Raw genomic sequence first — 18,601 nt, forward strand, 5'->3', positions numbered from 1 at the left:
TGCTATATAAGGAGCTGCCCGAGCCAACCTGGAAGGGACCAGATGAATTGATTACTTGGGGAAGGGGTTTTGCATCTATTCTTACTCCCACAGGACCGGTGCGGGTGCCTGCCAGATGTGTGAAGCCATTCCGAGCCAAACATGAGCTGGCACCAGAAGCTGAGCAGTCCACTCCCAGAGTTCAATCCAGCTCTGACATTGAACCTGAACCCGGTGGATGAAATACCACGAAGGCGTAAAAGACCTTCGCGGCCAGCAGGATTCCTGTCGGCATTTATCACGCTCAACTTAACATCAATTCAGCGCTTGGACTGTTGCTGTGTTTTTTTTTTTTTTTTTATTTTTTCATCTGTAGAAATTCATGAAGATTTAGCGGATAGAGGACAATTCAATTTGTGGCTACAACTGGCCAATATTTCTGGTCAGAGTAATTTTTGCTTATAAATGTCTGCCTCTGCTCATGAAGTCACTAGCTTTTGCATTGTTCCTGTCTGTGCTCCAGCTACTGTTATTGAAAATTATACTCTTTTTGCCAATTTTAATATATCTACTACTTATGATACTATGTATTCTTGGGGCTCTCCCACTTATAAACTTAAGAAGAATGCTTTTTCTATTATTACTCCAAATGTTATTCACCACAAGAATATCACTTGTGCTAGAATCATTAATTGTACCCATAACTGTTATAATTTTGGTAATTCAGCTTTAACTAATTGTGTTCAGATTGTTAATGTATCCTTCACTTTAGGTCACATTCCTCTTCCCAGTGGATGGTTTTTTTCATGTGGACAGAGAACGTTTAATTATATTCCGGCCAATCTGTCCAGTCCAACCTTTTGTTGTTTGAGCCGTCTAGCGCTCATCATGCCTGACAGTAAAACCATCAGGCAAGCATCTCCGGTCAATCGTAAAAGGCGTGCGTACAGTGGCGATGAGTTAGACTCCACCTGTGACTCTTCCACACGTCTTTTTAACAAGGAGGAAATTTTAGCCCTGGCTTTGTTTGTTCCTCGTGCTTTGGCTGCTAGAAATAGCAGAAATATTAATTCTCTTGCATGTCTTGTAGCTAAAGCCTTGAACCATACTTCCTCTGCTATTGCACAGTTAAATGATGAACAGAAGGAGTTACGCCATGCTATTTTAGAAAATAGAGCAGCTATAGATTATCTTATGCTTTTACATAATACAGGGTGTGAAGCAGTGGAAGAAATGTGCTGTTTTAATATAACTGATAATTCCAATGCCATTCGTAACCATATATCTGCTTTGCACACATTAGTTCACCAAATTCGTCAGGATAAAGGATGGGGTATTTGGCAGTGGCTTACATCTTGGCTACCGGATTTTGCTTGGCTTAAGCATTTATTTGTTTATGGTATTTTAACTATAGTTATATTGATTAGTTTGTGTTGCTGTATCCAATGTATTCCCTCTTTGCTGGCATTGTGCCATTCGCTTTTTGTTAAACGATCTCACACCTCTACCTTCAATGCCAAAGATTTACATGTTATGCAAGCTTATCGCAAACATTCTGCTTCTGTCATTACACAAAAAAAGGGGACATGTGGGAACGGCCAGAATTTGGTCTCCCAAGAATTTGGCTTTTGACCTTTCAGCCTTTCCGTGCTTTCCTAGTTGGGCCTCTCTGTAGCTTCAGTGAGGGCACACTCTCCTGGCTAGGAGGGAGGCCTGGCATGTGGGAGGTTTGGGAAATGCCATGATAAAGACTCCACATGCATCTTATGCTATCTTGTTTTTGTGTGATCTCATAAGCACCTGAGTATCCAATTATTTCTGTGTATCCTGGTTGTGAGAGACTGATGTAATCTTTATTGGAGGTGAATAAAAGTTCAGCGGGCAGTGTACTCTCCAGAGTTCTTTTGGAGACGAGGCTGCCCTGCTGGTTCAGGACAACTCTATCGACCCGGGTCTGAATTCCTTTCCCTTCGTCTTAATTCTTTTCCCTTCAAATAATAATAATAATAAGTTGGAAGGGACCTTGGAGGTCATCTAGTCCAACCCCCTGCTAAGGCAGGAAACCCTATAAATTGGTTCATAAGGCAATACAAATTTTTCATGCTTAATGTTTAATACATTTACTTTATAAACAAAAAATTCCCATATAGCAAATATAGATAATATTTTCCATCTGCAGCCGGGAGTCCCAGAGAGAGAAGCTTTATGTACTGGATAAAATGTGTTCATTGTATCCATGCTCAAATCTAACACCATGAATTGAGTTGCTTAGGAAGGGGTAATGTGTGCATGTTAAATACTATGCTGTTCGGTAGGGTAGTTTAGATTTATTACTGCTATCTACAATACTTATTTGCAGCATCTGCCAACATACATACAATTAATTTTGTTCTCAAAGTGAAGTAACTCGAGGCAGACAATCTGCAAGCTCATCTAAGTGCTGAAGTGCACTTTAAAAATACAAAACCATTACTCATCCCAAGAACAGATACATCTAACATAATTATGTTAGCAATAAAGATGAATTTGGAAAGAATTTGCAAATTTAAATGTAGCCTAGTTCAGCTTAAGGAGGCATGTGTGGTGGTAGGACAAGCAAGCTTGATGTACAGTATTTTTTGTGCAAGGTGTTAGACTTCAATCTATGAAATATGAAGTCAGGTAATAATTCTAGTAGCAGCTGATAATGCTGTTACTCTTACTGCTGTTGCTGCTATTACTACTAACACTTAAGGATTGCTTCTCTGTTCACCAGGACCATGAAAAAGATATATAAACATTGGAATCATGATTCTCTGCTATTATCTGCATTTCCAGTGAAATAATGCAAACTCACTCTTAAAATGTAATTAAATTCATGACAAATTAAAGCCAAAAGCAATATCCAGGACCACCATCTGTCTCAAAAAAGACAAGTTTAAGCATCTGCAAACCAAAGTACAGATAGAATTGTGACAGAGGCAGGACAAGTGGTAGAGGAAAGCTAAGTAGGTAAAGCACTGTGATAACATGCGTGTCACCAAAGAATGCTTGAATGCATTAAATTCAGTTTACAGTCCTTCTAAATCAAGATGCTTCCCCTTGTTGCCATCTGATGGGTTTTGATCAAAGACCAGGAAGGATTTAAAAAACCACTGGGCTGAACACTTTTCCAACCTACTCAACTGACTGGTTGTCCATATCTTACAGCAGATTCCTCAGTTGCCAATCTTGGATGTCCTGGACCTGTCTATTTATGAGATGAATTCAAAGAAAGCAACAATGCAGAAATGGCATTCCTGCTGAGACTCCAAATTCCTTACAGGCATTCCAAGACATCTTGTGGTATATTTGGTCCTCAGAGGAGATGTATGATGACTTCAGCAATGCCCTCAATGTGGCTGCTATGAAAATTAGTGAAGCAAATCAGACTATGGAAACAACATGGCTATCTCACTGTAGTCCATCACTTGCAAGGTCTTTCCCCCATTCTTTTGAACAAACTTGCTGCATGCCCAGGAAAGGAATCTCCCAGAAGCATAGTGTGACTATGAGTCAGTATAGCAAACATGATATTTGCTGTAGGCAGATCCAGAAGAAATGAGCAGAAGAAGCCCATTTACTCTAAAGTCGTTGATATAGCATTCAACTACTGCAAACAGGGAGGCCCTCTGGATCATCCTGAAATGTTATAGATGTCTGAGGAAATTCACAAAGTTGATTCATCTACCGAATGATGGAATGATAGGATAGTTTCTTTACAGTGGTGATTCATCAGCTGCATTTTACCATTTCCAATGAAGCCAAAAAAAAAAAAGATTGTGTGCTAGGTACCTGTTCCTATTCAATTTGTTCAATAGGACAGCTCTCTCCTTTGCCAAATGACGGATGAAGTGCCTCTATAAAGTCATTGAAGAAGTTCTCTTTGCTTCTTGACTCCTGACATGTAGAAACAGTTATTTACAGTGATAGTGAACAAATTCTCAGATTCTTATATGATTTTTGGCCTGAACAAAACTAAATACTTTACCAGCCCATGACAAACACCAAGTCCATAGAAATGAAAATCACTGTTGACAACATCTAGCTGACAAACATAAACAGCTTCAAATATTTGGGAAGTATCATTTCAAGCAATACGTCTTTAGACAAAGAAATTGACTCCGTTATCAACAAAGCTACCCAGCCAAAATCATGGCTTCATAATAAAAGTGCTCAATCAGTGCAACATCCATATCTTTAAGAAACTAAAAGTCTTCTCTCCTATCTGGTTGTGAGTTCTGGACTTTGTAAAAGGCACATCAAACAACTGGAAATATTTCACATGCACACTCTCCACTCCACCCTTGGCATTTGTTGGCAAGACTGTGTCTCCAACTTAGAGGGTTTGGCTCACATGGAGTTCACCAGCACTGAGTCCATGGTTATCAGAGGCCAGATGAAGTAGATGGGACACATCATCAGCATGGATGACTACCATATGCCTTGCCAGTTTCAGGATAGTGTATTGGAGTCTGAAAAGATGCCTTGAAGTCTTTCACAAGATATTGTGAAAGAAACCCTAGTTCAGTATGATATAAGGCCAAAGGAGCTAGAAGCTGTGGCTGCTGAAGAACCCACCAACCAGACCTGTGCTAGAAAGCCTCAACCAGATTTGAAGACAGGTGTCCCACAAAACTGATAGAAATCTGTGAGCAGCATTCCAGAATAACATCTGCAATTACTACAATACACTTCCAGTGCCCCCATTGTGTTAGATTCTGGACTTGGTGGAGCAGTGGGCTGATGCCTCCTTAAGTAACACCAGCTGCCTGCAATTAGTGCAGGTTCGAGTCCCACCAGGCTCAAGGTTGACTCAGCCTTCCATCCTTCCGAGGTAGGTAAAATGAGGACCCAGATTGTTGGGGGCAATAAGCTGACTTTGTAATAATGCCGCTTTGGGGGGGGGGGGCGAAAGTCCTAATAAGCAGGCATATACATAGAATGAAAGCTATTGCTAAGCACATTGATTTGTGCTTTAGATTGTAAGCTGCCCTGAGTCTTCGGAGAAGGGTGGGATATAAATGGGATTAAAGAAAAAAAAACTTCCAGTGTGTGACTGCAGAGCCACCTCTCTGTTGACAGATAAACTGCACAATAGTGTATCTTATTCAAATCTGAAGTATGTGTGTGTATATTTGTGTGTGTGTGTGTGTGTAGTCTCAACTTTAATATAATAGTTTCAAAAGTATGAAACATTTCTCTGTTTCTGTGACTTCATCATCAAATTCCCACACTTCTTCCTCCTTTTCCTTTAGCTTTCTGGTTTTAATACTTGTTCATCTCAGTGTGGCTCAGCAAGGTCACATAGCAAATAAAAGTTGAAGGGCTGGCATTTTGTTATTGCAGTTGCTTTCTTTGTTTCTTTTTCTTTGGAGGAGGGTCCTTAAAAAAAATCTGCTTTTTGTGCTGTAGCCAACAGTGTTCAGGTTAAATATTTTCTTTGGCTAAAAAGTCTCATCCAGCTTTACTGTTGGATTTATCACCCTCTTGCCTTGGTAAGTGTTTTGCAAACTCTCTGTGTGTGTCTCTGACTCTCTGTTTTATTTATCTATTTCTCTGTCTCTAGATAAAGTCTGTTTATGTTGTTAAAGAGAACTGCTTCTCAAGGTCCCCTGATTTCCTTCTCTTTCTTTGAACTCATTCTCTGTCTTTCCTTCAGAGAACTGAATATAATTAATTCCCTATTGACTATAAGCATCTGTCTGTTCTCACTCTAGTCCTTATTTCAGTCATCCTTCTCTCCACCTGTCTGTTCTATGCTCCCTGTGGACTACTTAATGCATTGGTCACTGTACTAAGTTTTAACCCATTAGTATGTGCTATTATAAGTTCTTTGCGTTGGACAATAAATAGGTAATGCTAAGTGTGATTGGAGTGACTGTATGCCAAACTGTTTTTTTTTTTAAAAAAATAGGAAGATGATCTTGAGGAAGATGTGAAAAAGCTGTTTGTTAAGCAGACACTTCCCTTGTTCACTGAGCTTTAAGAAACAGGCAGAGGTAGAGAACAATCAGACATGCAAGATTCTGCCATTATAGCCCTTTTTTTTAAAAAAAAAAGTAGTTTTAGACTTTCTGTGGAGTTGATTTCATGGACTGGTCTACCTATTGTGCCTGAGATCTATGGATGACCTACCCAGTATGCTTTACCTTAAATATCACAATTACAGATTTTTAATTCTGGGGAAAAAAGAATAAAAAGAGAAGATTATTTTGGGGTGACAAGTAGGAAAATTGGGGATCCAAGTAAGAGAGAGAGAGAGAGAGAGAGAGAGAGAGAGAGAGAGAGAGAGAGAGAGAGAGAGAGAGAGAGAGAGAGAGAGAGAGAGAGAGAGAGAGAGAGAGAGAGAGAGAGAGAGAGAGAGAAACACTGCTTTAAGTACAGGAAATATGTTCTTAATTACAGGGAGAAAGACATACAGACTAAATATAGAAACATAACCTGTTCTTATAGGTGATTTTTCTCATCTTTAGACACAGGTGCTAGTAGTTCAAGTGTACCCATCTAAGAAAACTGGGGGAAAGGGAAGGGTGAGAGAAAGGAAAGGGATAAAAAAGAAAAGTTTTGCCAGATGGCTGAATTAATGTATTATTTTCCTCCTGAGCTGAACAAAGGATCACAAGGGGATTGAAATCCTGAGAGAGAGTTCTAATTTCTTCATCTCACTAAAGAAGTTGCTGGGGGAAAAAAAGACTGATGACTGTGCATATGTCCTCCTCAGATCAGAGGGTTTTTTTAAAAAAAAATCAGGAATCAAGAGTCAAAAAATAAAAATGGAAAGAAATAACGGTAGAATTATAGCTTTGATTGAAGAAACAACATCTTATTAGCAATTGAACTGGAAGTAGGCCTCTGTTGGCATCAGCTTTTTCTGGGAGGCTAGAATCTTTTTGAAAACCACCCAGACAGTTCACCTCCTTCAAGAGCAGGGGGTCTTCAAACCTGGCCCTTTTATGACTTGTGGACTTCAACTCCCAGAATTCCTCAGCCAGGCATGCAGGCTGAGGAATTCTTGGAGTTGAAGTCCACAAGTCATAAAAAGGCCAAGTTTGAAGACCCCTATTCAAGAGCACCAGGATGTCAAATTCACCATAGGAGTGAGCATTTGTAATGGTAATGCCATTTGAGCAAGAGACACCACTAGGGCAATAAAAGGTAAAGGTTCCCCTGCACATGCGTGCTAGTCATTTCCAACTCTAGGGGCCAGTGCTCATCTCCGTTTCAAAGCCGAAGAGCCAGCGATTGTCCGAGAACGTCTCTGTGGTCATGTGGCCGGCATGACTAGATGCCAAAGGCACACAGAACGCTGTTACCTTCCCACCGTAGTGGTCCCTATTTTTCTACTTGCATTTTTACATGCTTTCGAACTGCTAGGTTGCCAGAAGCTGGGACAAATAACTCTGTTACGTGGCACTCGGGATTCGACCCGCCAAACTGCCGACCTTCTGATTGACAAGTACATTTGGTGTAGAGGTTAAAGTGCTGGCCTAGAAACCAGAAAAATGAACGTTTTAGGTTTCTTTTAGCCACAAAAGCTGCCAGGTGACTTTGGGTCATCCACTTTGTCTCAGCCTAACCCACCTCACAGCTCAGGGTTGTTATCGGGAAAATAGAGAAAGGAGTATTAAGTATATTTGCCACTCTAAGTTGATCAGATATTGTAAAAAAAAGACAGGATAAAAAATTAAATTAAATGCAATCACAACCATTATCATCATCATCTTTTTGTTAGGGTTCAATTCAAGTCTGTTTTCTCCCATTTCCAACCTCCAGTTCCTGGCATCACCAATCTGCCTTAGATGACCAATGTAAAGCAGAAATTATATGTTATTACTTCTCCCAGTGGCTTCATGGGAGGAGAGGATCAACACTAAGGAGAGTTAAAAAGCATGGACAAGAGGATCAACACTGAGTAGCCACTGAGGTCATCTCTTTACTTTTCAACTGGAATTGCCCACTGAGGAGGCAATAATATAATAATAATACCAAGCAATAACTATTTAACACCTCTGGATCCAGAGAGAGCCTCTAAAGGAGAAGGAGCAATACAGCCTCCTTTAAGACCAATGGCAGAATTTCTTCATTCAATGATGCAATAATAGTCTAATCCATCCAGGAAACTATTTACCCCCCAGTCACATGGTGGAGTCAGGAGAGCCATATATTTGGCCTAGAGGTGAAAGAACCTCATTGGATAGTTTATGGAGGAAATCAATTCCATAAATCTACCTTTAATGAGATTGGCTCTAAAAATGGAATCTTGAAATCTGAACAGAATCTGATTCTGCTTTATTCCTCCACCCCCAATACCCCAGTAAATGAGGGAGGCATCTGCTTGAGCTGTTTCCAAACATTATCTTTTATTCCTAATGCTTAAATAAGGGGCCGGAACCCTTTGCCTAGTTAAGGATTTTTGCATATTTCTGTCAAATCTGTAATTACTCTCTATTCATCCCCAGAAGGAATCACAGACAATGACCTTCTCCAGAGAGAAGGGCCTTCTCCAGAGTTTAAAGACTTAATTATTGCTGAAATTGCTTCTTCATGTTGAAAGTTGCAATTCCTATTGAATGAAAATAGATATAGAAAATCATTTAAGATAATATGTAAATAAAATCGTTTATAAATTATTTATCATTTCCTTATTTCATTAACATGTTGAAGTGTAAGTCTACAACCTCCAAATTATATGAAAAAAAGTACTTGTAGAGCACACTGATGTTTTCTCGTAAATATTACAGATTTCAGAGATAGTGACATCACCACCCTAGCTAAGCCAGGTCATGATAATACAAAACAGTCCATCCACTCATCTGCCACTAAAGTATCAATGGATTCAATTTTATTGAGACAGACCTGATGCTTACCAAAGTACTTTCAGTACTTTAACACCTGATGCACTGACAATATGGTTGGCAGGTTTCCAGGTTGGGGCTGCTGAAATTGCTTCCAATTTGGAGATCCACCCTATTCTTGGAATAGCTTAGTAGTTACCACTACCCCTATATCTTGTTTCCCTTTCTCTGCCTTCAATAGATTTTGCTCTTCCAATATGAATCTTTCAGACTTGATCCCTCTTTACAGACTCCCTATGTTTTTTAAGATCAACAATCAGGCAAGCTATCCAATCTTTACTGCATTCTTACAAATTTCCCCAAACTAGAGACATATCTAGAACTATTTGCCACTAGCTGATTTCTCCTCTTTTATTTAAATTTCTGTTGCCTGCAGATAGCTTTTATATGCACTGTCTGTTAAATAATCAAGATAAATTTATTTTTCTAAAATAAATTTAACTACAATATATGTAAACTTTGCCCACAAATGGTTGCTAACAATTTTTGTTGTCAGGGGATAGTTTTGTGTTGCTCACTTTATTGATTGTACTTTTATTGGTCAATGATTGAAATAAGCATCTCTTAGTCTGCCTGTTCTCCAAACTATGATTCTTCTAACATGTTAATTTCCTAGAGGTGTAAGAGGAAATAACTCAGAACTTTTTTGCTGTTCCCAGAACTGTTTATCCAGCCACTTCACACAACACTCTTATTATGGGTTAGGCACACTTCCAGTCTCAATTCAAAATCAACTTCCAGAGCAGTCTCAATGTCACTGAGCGTGGGTGTCAAACTTGTGATGTCACGTGACATGTTGCGACGTAACGTGACTTTTTCCCATTGCCAGCAATGGGGTGGGCACGGATTTGCCGTGATGCATCCAGCCTGTGGGCCAGCAGTTTGACACCCCTGTCATAGAGCTTCCTTAAAGCTAACCTCAGCTGGAGAATATACACCCCAAAGCATGATCCATGTCTGCAGCCATCAACCCAGACCTCCTGCTATTAACATTACATCTTCAGAGGTCTTGTCTAGTTTTACTGTTTTCTGTTTATAGATGTGCAGTGAACCAGGGCACTAGAGAGACAAAAAAGAAGACAAAATGGGAGTTACTATCAGTGTTTTCTTTAATAGATGTCTACTGCTTTTCTCCTTCCTTTATCTTTCCTATTCACCCTTCTCCTTTATTTGCTATTTCTTTTTCTCATCATTAATTGATGGAAAACTCAACTGCATTGCATTTTCTTACATTGGAAACTTCCCAATAAATATTCTACCACTCAAAATTCCATAAGCCCCTGTTCCTATAAGACTTAGTAACCAGAGACCTAGCAGTGCAAAATCTAAAATGCCAATATTCATGTTTCTGCACTGAATAGACTTTATGATTAATAGGCCTTGTAGAAACCTACAGCATACATGCACCTGGAAGAGACTGATGACTGAGGAAGAGCTAGAAGTTTACAAGTTCTTATACAAAGCTATATCAAAGATAAGGATGGTTACATATGACCTTAATTATTTCACTGCCTTGATTATTTGACATCAGTTGAATTTCTCTCCCTTTTTTTATTTCAAGAATTCCCTACTCTGCAAATATATACACCCTATCATTAAATAAACATGAGAATTGTCCTCTTAGTTCAATTAATTGTTGAGATATGATTTATATATGGATCTCCTTAGGAACAGACTTAAATCTTTTTTAGTCTCTCAAGTGATTTCCTTTCCATTCAGGAAAATGTGCAAGAAGAAATCACATAACAATTTCCTTCCCAGATTTACTATAGCCATGCAAAGGTCTGATACTCCAAATTTATGGACTAATTCAGAAAATTGGACCCATTTGGACCAATTTGGCCTGTTAAATCATGTATTGTAACAATCTGAATCAATCCAAATCTCATTACGTCCTATTCAGAGATCCAATCCAAGTCTATTTGGACACATGAATCTATCTGGATTGATTTTCCAAATCAATTTAAATGTTTGAATCAGGCTCAGTCCATGAAGATCAATCACTTGCATTATGAGGGGGAAGAACACGGGCTTTGTATCTGTCGTTCCCAGTCAGGAAACTATTTTCTTACTGATTGTTCAATACAAAATAAATAAATAAATGGATTGGTGATGTAAAGAACTGTGCAACACAAAAGCCCCCACTTCTATGGGTTTCTACTACATTTGTATTTCACTTTTACTTGACAAGCTTTTACTGCTGTCCCAAACAATGCTAGAAAGTTACAGAATCTTCAGAGTGCAATATTCACCATAGGAGTTTAGACAGAATTGTAATTGGAGTTTAAGGCTGCATTTTGCCAGCTTTTGGGGATAAAATGTGTGGTTTGAAGATTTTCAGCTGCACATATACATCACTATCCCAACTGGGGGAAAGATCAATCTCAGTTCCGAAAGAATCAATTGTGAGAGACCCCAGGAGTGAACATTTACTTGCAAGCTCTATCAATAGAAAAGTCAAGTAGTTACTGAGAGAGACCTGGAGAGAAGATAATTACTGGGTCACAAAAGAATTCTTTCTTCATACATGAAGGATAGAAACCATGGAAGGAGACCCCAAAGTAAGGTGCAATTATTTATTTTTTTTTTATTTTTATTTTAATTCCATTTATATCCCGCCCTTCTCCGAAGACTCAGGGCGGCTTACAAGCTTAGCAGTAGCCTTCATTCTATGTATATGCCTGCTTATTAGGGCTTTCATACAGCCCCCAAGCGGCATTATTACAAAGTCAGCTTATTGCCCCCAACAATCTGGGTCCTCATTTTACCTACCTCAGAAGGATGGAAGGCTGAGTCAACCTTGAGCCTGGTGGGATGCGAACCTGCACTAATTGCAGGCAGCTGGTGTTACTTAAGGAGGCATTAGCCCACTGCTCCACCAAGGCTCTTAACCATTAACCATTAGAACATCAAAAGCTTTCAAATGAACAGCCAGGAACAGTAAACACAGAAGGGGAAGGAAACTTTCTATTACTAGAATCATATTTCTTCAGCAACATGTTTGCGGTTCAGCAATATTAATAGCATTCATATTCTATCAAATGAGCCGTCTGCAAGATACCCAAAAGAAGGGAGGAAAGGAAAGTTGGCATCTGAAACTGCACCTCCTTTGTGCAATCTCCGTGTAGCTCAAACGGATCAGGGTGGACTTTCGGGAAATCTTCTGGTCATCACATAAGATGTTTATTTTTTTTAACAAATTTTATTGATTTTCTAATATTACATTCACATATTTGAAAAGCAACGTGGTGGCTGGGTAGTAGTAATTCAATTACATACAGATGTCATTAGTTCAGATTTCAAATTGCTACCATAAACATTTCCTCTCTTTTTCCCTTCATATATACTGTCTATTTGTAAATTAAAAGACAAGTTTTGTCCTATCCATCACATAGAAAATAACTTTCTTACATATATGCATAGTTTTTAGTTTGCACATATTCTAACATACAATCTTTTAGACAATCAATGACCTAATAGATTTTTCAATTTTAATTTCCACTAACATTTAGATTTAATGTTTGATATTATCATTTCCAAGAGTTTTAGTATACTCCCAATTCATCTATCACCATTCCTCACGAAATCTAATATTCAAAATACACATCCCGTTTACTTAACTTCTCACCCTCTATGTCAACAAATTAAGGATACAATATGATATCCTTCCTTTTTGCTAATTTTCAGTTGTTGTTGTTTTTAAGTAGTAATCAAAATTTCTTTTTATTTCAATATTTAATGCTTCCTCTTTTCCTCTTTGTATCTGCTATCTCTTGCTTAAACTGATAATTTTTGTTTTTAACATTCCATATAGACCTATTTATTACTTTCAACAATAAGTTTTTAGCTTGTCTTTATTATTCACCTTTACATGACCTTTATGCACAAATCAATATTCAAATTAGCTATTAATATTTATACTGCTAAATTTTAATGACCAAATTTTTTTCTTTATCTCAGTTCATAACAATGTCTTGTGTTCAACATAAACATCTTATCTATTTAAGTATATTCTGTTTTAGATTTCAATAAGATGGTCGAAACTCCATTCTTCTTGAGTCTTATTCTGGCTTTTTTCCTTTGCCAAATCATCTTCCATGTCCTTGTTTTGGGGTCATTGAACCCATCTCCTTGTAATATCATGTATATTAATTGATATTGGCAGAACCATTAGGTCACCATTTTTTTTGAGAGGACTTGTAGATCTAGTGGGTCATCTCTTTATTCTTCCATATCAACGAGTTGTTCTGAATTGTTTGTCTTCTCATCCAACTGTTCTTTTTCTAGATCCTCTAGTTCCTTCTGAGTTGTATAAGGAACCTTTTCCTTTTCCCAAGTTGTCAATGTCTTTTCTGGATTTTCAAATATCAATATTTGTTTAGTAGTAGATTCTTCTGTCATCATACTTAAATGTTTCATTTTTTCTATTGTATTTTGTATAAATGATTCTTTAGTTGTGGTCAAAGTTTGGGCTTTCATATCTGGGATGTCTTGTTCTTCCTTCACGTAGCGTCTTACTATTTCATTGGTTGTGCTAAGATTTTGGGTTAGTGTTTTCAACATAGCAAGAGTTTGTTGATCTTCATCTATAAATTATTTTTGTTCCTGGTCTTCTTCCACATTGATATTTTAAGCTAAAAGCTTTACACTTAGAAAATCCAAAATAGATTTTTTTTCTAGGTAGGGAACACAAAGCCTTTCACAGCTGTTGTTTCAAAGTTCTCAAGGTTATGTATCTTATCTATTTCCCTGGGTAGTCAGCCAGGCCCATTTTAAAGTTTCCCTTTGGGTCCCAAAGTTGTCTTAATCTTTTCAGTTTTTCTTTTTTTTCTTTTCATAAGAAAAAATCCAGATTTCCAACAGAAGTAGACAATAAAAAATAGGAAATAAAAAATATTTCAATCCACATGCTTTGAGAAATAAAGTTCCAATTAGGATTCAGTTACTTTTTCAATGTTTAAAACACCCCTGGGTATTTAATTGCTGCTCTTTCTGGAGGGAGGGTGAAAGTCCCCCTTCCCTCACTGCAGGGGGGAAAATGCTTAGCAGCTTAAAGAGGTACAGAAAGTAATTAGGGTGTAAAAGAGGTAGATCTCACCCAGTCTCTTCTGCGCTGCTTTAAGAGTTGCCTGGTGGAAAATGTGACTTCAGCTGTTCACAGCCTAGGGACAAGCCATAATGGCCGGTCCTTTTTTCCGCCGGTTTGGAGGGATCGCCAGGTCTAACTGGAGAGTTGCAGCTCTCCTATGATCCAGTGAGTGCCCTTCCTTGCTGGTCACCACTTCAGGGTGACTTTTGGCCCTTTTCAGGGGCCCCCAGCGATGCGAAACTGGACGGGGGAGAGAGCAAGTCTCCCAGCCCTCCATAGCAGCTGCATGACAAACCGGAAGTCTCAAGATGTTTAATTTTTTAAAACACCTTAATGGATATGTCAGGATAAGAAGTTTGTTTCTATTTTCCTCCCCCCTCCCTGACTCACATTTCATTCTATAGTTGCTTATTTTAAGTTTCCAGGAGAAACATCACATTATGACATGAAAATAGTAGTAGCAAAACACCAACCTCTAAGAGACAAGATGCAGATAAAAGAAACATCAGGTTCCATAAAAAGTGTTTTGAAGGCTGCAAGGGGCCTCTGTTATTTAACTTTGCTATAAAACAGGACAGAGCATATTTTACGGAATAGTTGTATTTAGGCAATGTTTTCCATACGTATTTAACTTCATAAGCAGCTACTGAGGAGACAGTCCCTAGGCATTTTATAAGATAACTGTTAAGTTCACATCTAGTTTATAACAAAGGAACCCTGTTCAGATCATAATCTTTATAAGTTACCAAGAATCCTTCTGCCAGGGAAGAAAGGCAGTAAACTACTGTATGGTAGATCTATGGACTAGAAATTATTTTTATTTGTTCCATTATGACATTTCTTATTTTCTCATAATTTCATTGAAGGAACATTGGAATTAGAACCTTTGAAGTTCTCCAAAGCCCACCATAAAGTGTTCTGAGACTTCAGATATAAAAAGATACTTTCCCCCACACTTCAAAACCAGATTACTCTGTAGCATCATTATTAAATGGTGCACTGTTGCTTTTTGGGAAAGGTGGTTGAAATCTTATATTAAAGATTCTTCTTGACTCTATTAGAGTGTCAATATATGATCTTCAGCTCTTATTAAGAATGCCATGAAAATTAATTTGATCCTATATTACTTTACAATCAGTCTTTGAGAAGTGTTGATGTACTCCAACACCATCTCAGCTTTTGGATATAACCCAGGTTTTATACTGGCTGTTGTGAATGGATGGTTGTTGTGCTCAAGAATGCTCATGTTTTCTTCCCCTTCCCACTATGGTTTAAAGTAAAACCTCACCCAGAAATAATGGAGACCTTCTTTGCAAGAGAAATGCAGATGCCTCAGAGATTTACTAAACTCATCTACTCATGCAAAGAGGCAATAGTTCAAGCAGGTAGAGTCAAGTTAAGCATAGGTTGGGTGGGTTCCCTAGAAATTCCAGGGCAACAAAAAACTCTTCTACTGGCAATAGTGTGTTTGTGTGTGTGGGGGGAAAGCATGCCAATAGGAGAGGCAAGGGAGGAGAAATATGTTAGTCTCCTCTGCCTAAGTAGCCACTACAGAGGAACTTCAGGTGGTATATGGGAGGCTAAACTAATTGTAGTGCAATTGTCATAAGCCAAGCATCAGTGGTAATTCATACCAGTAGAAGTCAGCTGTACCAGGGAAGAGGAAGAGGGAGAGGGAGGCAACAAAGATCACTGCAGGAGAGACAGGGTTGAGATAAAGAAGCAACAGAGCCAAGAAGACTGAAGAGGCGATCTAAGGCCTGAAGAAGTTGGGGAGCAGAAGTGAAGAGCAACTTAAAGGAACTAGGAAACATAATAGAAATTGCAACCAGTACTGGCTGATGTAACACCAACAGATGAAAGAAAACTAGAGTAAACCAAAGGGTCAAATCCAATCACAAGTGCATCAACTAACTTAAAGAAGCAAAGCTAGAAATGCTAACACGACTGACTACCAGCACGGAGCCAGCTCCAAAAGTTCCAGAGCCAGAAGTAGCAAAAGGCACCAAAAGCATTAGAAGCGGTGACCTTGATAGCAATGTCAAGCAACACCAGTAGCAGTTCCAATACCAGGAAAGACAGATTAGCAATAAAGACAGTCAATTATTTTTTTAGCTTTTGGGACTGGTACCAGGACAGATAGAGCTTAGAACTGCAGTGATAATTGAATGCTATACACAGATTGTATGGTCCACAAAAATGTAATAAGAGTATTAGAGTACTATCAATGGGAAGTAAAGAATAGGAGTTTGGATCTTGAAAACTGGCACATTTTAGTGTGATTTTGAGTTGACCTAAGAAAAGAAGGTTAGAATACAGATTTTTCCCCCTCTGCTGGCTGGTATGAATACTTAGTTGAGGTTCTGCAACTAGTACCGGTACTTTATTATGAGACTTTTAATACTTGTATAGGACTATGCTAGTATACTATACACTATTCTACTATATAATAATAGCATATAGTATTTATCTTCTCAATATTACCTCATTCAGGAGAACTAGCCTATCTACTAATATCTAGTTATCTGTAAGCTGTTTACTGTTATATTTCTTATAAACTATTAATAAATTAATATGTACATCTTAAGCAGCAAGTAAAAAATGCAACAACTCTTGGTTTCAGTTATCTCTTTTTTTCACCTCATCTCCATTAATTTGTTTTCCTTTTCTTTTCCCTTTCTTTCCTAGTGTAGGCACCCCCTTCTTTCACCTAGTACTGTGTTCATCCTGTTTTTTTTCCTTTCTTCTGGAATGCAGGAGAAGAATGGTGCATGAAGATAGATAGATAGATAGATAGATAGATAGATAGATAGATAGATAGATAGATAGATAGATAGATAGATAGATAGATAGACAGACAGACAATAAATTGTTGTTGTTGTTGTTGTTGTTGTTGTTAGCTGCGAAGTCTATGGACAATGTTCCTCCAGGCCTTCCTGTCTTCTACCATCTTCTGGAGTCCATTTAAGCTCACCTCTACTGCTTCAGTGACTCCATCCAGCCACCTCATTCTCTGTCGTCCCCTTCTTCTCTTGCCCTCAATCTTTCCCAGCAATAAATAGACAAACATATTTTAATACAATTACAAGTATTGGTTGATTTGCAAACACTTTCTAAACCAAGTAGCCAGCTACATTTGCAACAAATAGGGCTTTGAGTCAATAATTTAGCCACTTTACTTGCAGACATAAAAGCCTCCTGATGCTTATACACTTTTTCCAGGCTTTTAAACATTCTCATCATTGATTTAATCTCTACTCCAAGTAATAGATTAATGATTTGTCAATTTTTCTTTTATATTTTCCACCCTTTACAAATTTTACTAATATTTAGATTATTTGTGCTTTGGTCTGTTTTTGAAAGACCTATAAACCATACTTTTTCTCCTATTTTTGTGTTTGTAGAATTGCATTATTACATTTTTGAGACAAGCGAATAAAGAAGAATAATTGCATTTCATTAGTAAATTTCACCCTAGAAGAGCACATTTGGTAAGCTCAGCCACAACAAAGTACTGCAGAAGCTAAATATTATTTTCCCCCTGCCATAACCTAATTCTTGAAGTTGGGTCTCAGATGTAGCTTTATTTCCAACATAGTTTACATGTTTATAAGATCAATTACTTTCTAGGAGTCTGAAATGACTGAAAATGGCCATCTAGGTACCTATGTTCCACCTGTTATGGAAACTCAGAAGCCATAAGCAACATAATTTCCTTGTGTTGGCATTCACTTCAGTGTTGTGAAACTGCACTCAAGACTTTATTTATATTCATATTCCAATGAAAGCAACTGATGTTGTTTTAAATCATTCTGGAAATACTTGTCATTAACAGCCTTTAGGATCATTAACAACCTAAGAGGATCATTGAAATAAGTAAAAAAGAAAAGTGCCTAGAGAAATTTAAAGCAAACAAAGTTGAAATCGGAAAAAAAAACACCCAAACATAACTTTTTCCCATTTGGTGGGCTGAATGTTGTCATGGAGTTAATAGTAGAAATAATTTTAGACCGTATCATAGTGCAACCACCAGTTATTAAATTACATTAGAAAATCTGATTTTCAACAAAATGCCCAGTGCTTACCTACAGTCCAATGTTTTGGGGTGGTATTTCACTTTAGACATTCAACCGCTGTGTTAAAACAAGAATACTAAACTTTTACAGAGCACTGCTATTATTTAGGCAAATTAAAAAGGAAAAAAAAATATTTCCTGCATCCAAGTATAAGCATAAAGTATTTTGGGTGGAGTTGTGACTGTAGTTGAATCTAAACATCTTCATGCTGATAACATGTCATATTATGCTTTATTGATAGTTATGTACTCCATAACTTGCTATTATCCAGTGGTTTGGAAATATATCAAGTTACTCAGTTAATTGGAATAAATTTTATATGTTCCCAGCATAATGTTTCTATGGAGATATGTAATAAATGGAATTTCAATTGTCTCTTGAATTCCTTTGGATTTAGAATACTTATTTCAAAGAAACTTTCCACACTTGCAATTTTAAAAGTAGCATTGTTTTAATCACAAATTAATATTAAGGTAAACAGATGGTAAAGCATTCCATTGAGCTTTTGGGGAAAAGAAACATGCTTAAAATAATGCTACCTTTGAGACTAACATATTAATTTAGAGGCATTCCTATGTTAA

Source organism: Vipera berus (assembly GCF_964194415.1).
Source record: "Vipera berus genome assembly, chromosome: 4".
Lineage (NCBI taxonomy): Eukaryota > Metazoa > Chordata > Lepidosauria > Squamata > Viperidae > Vipera > Vipera berus.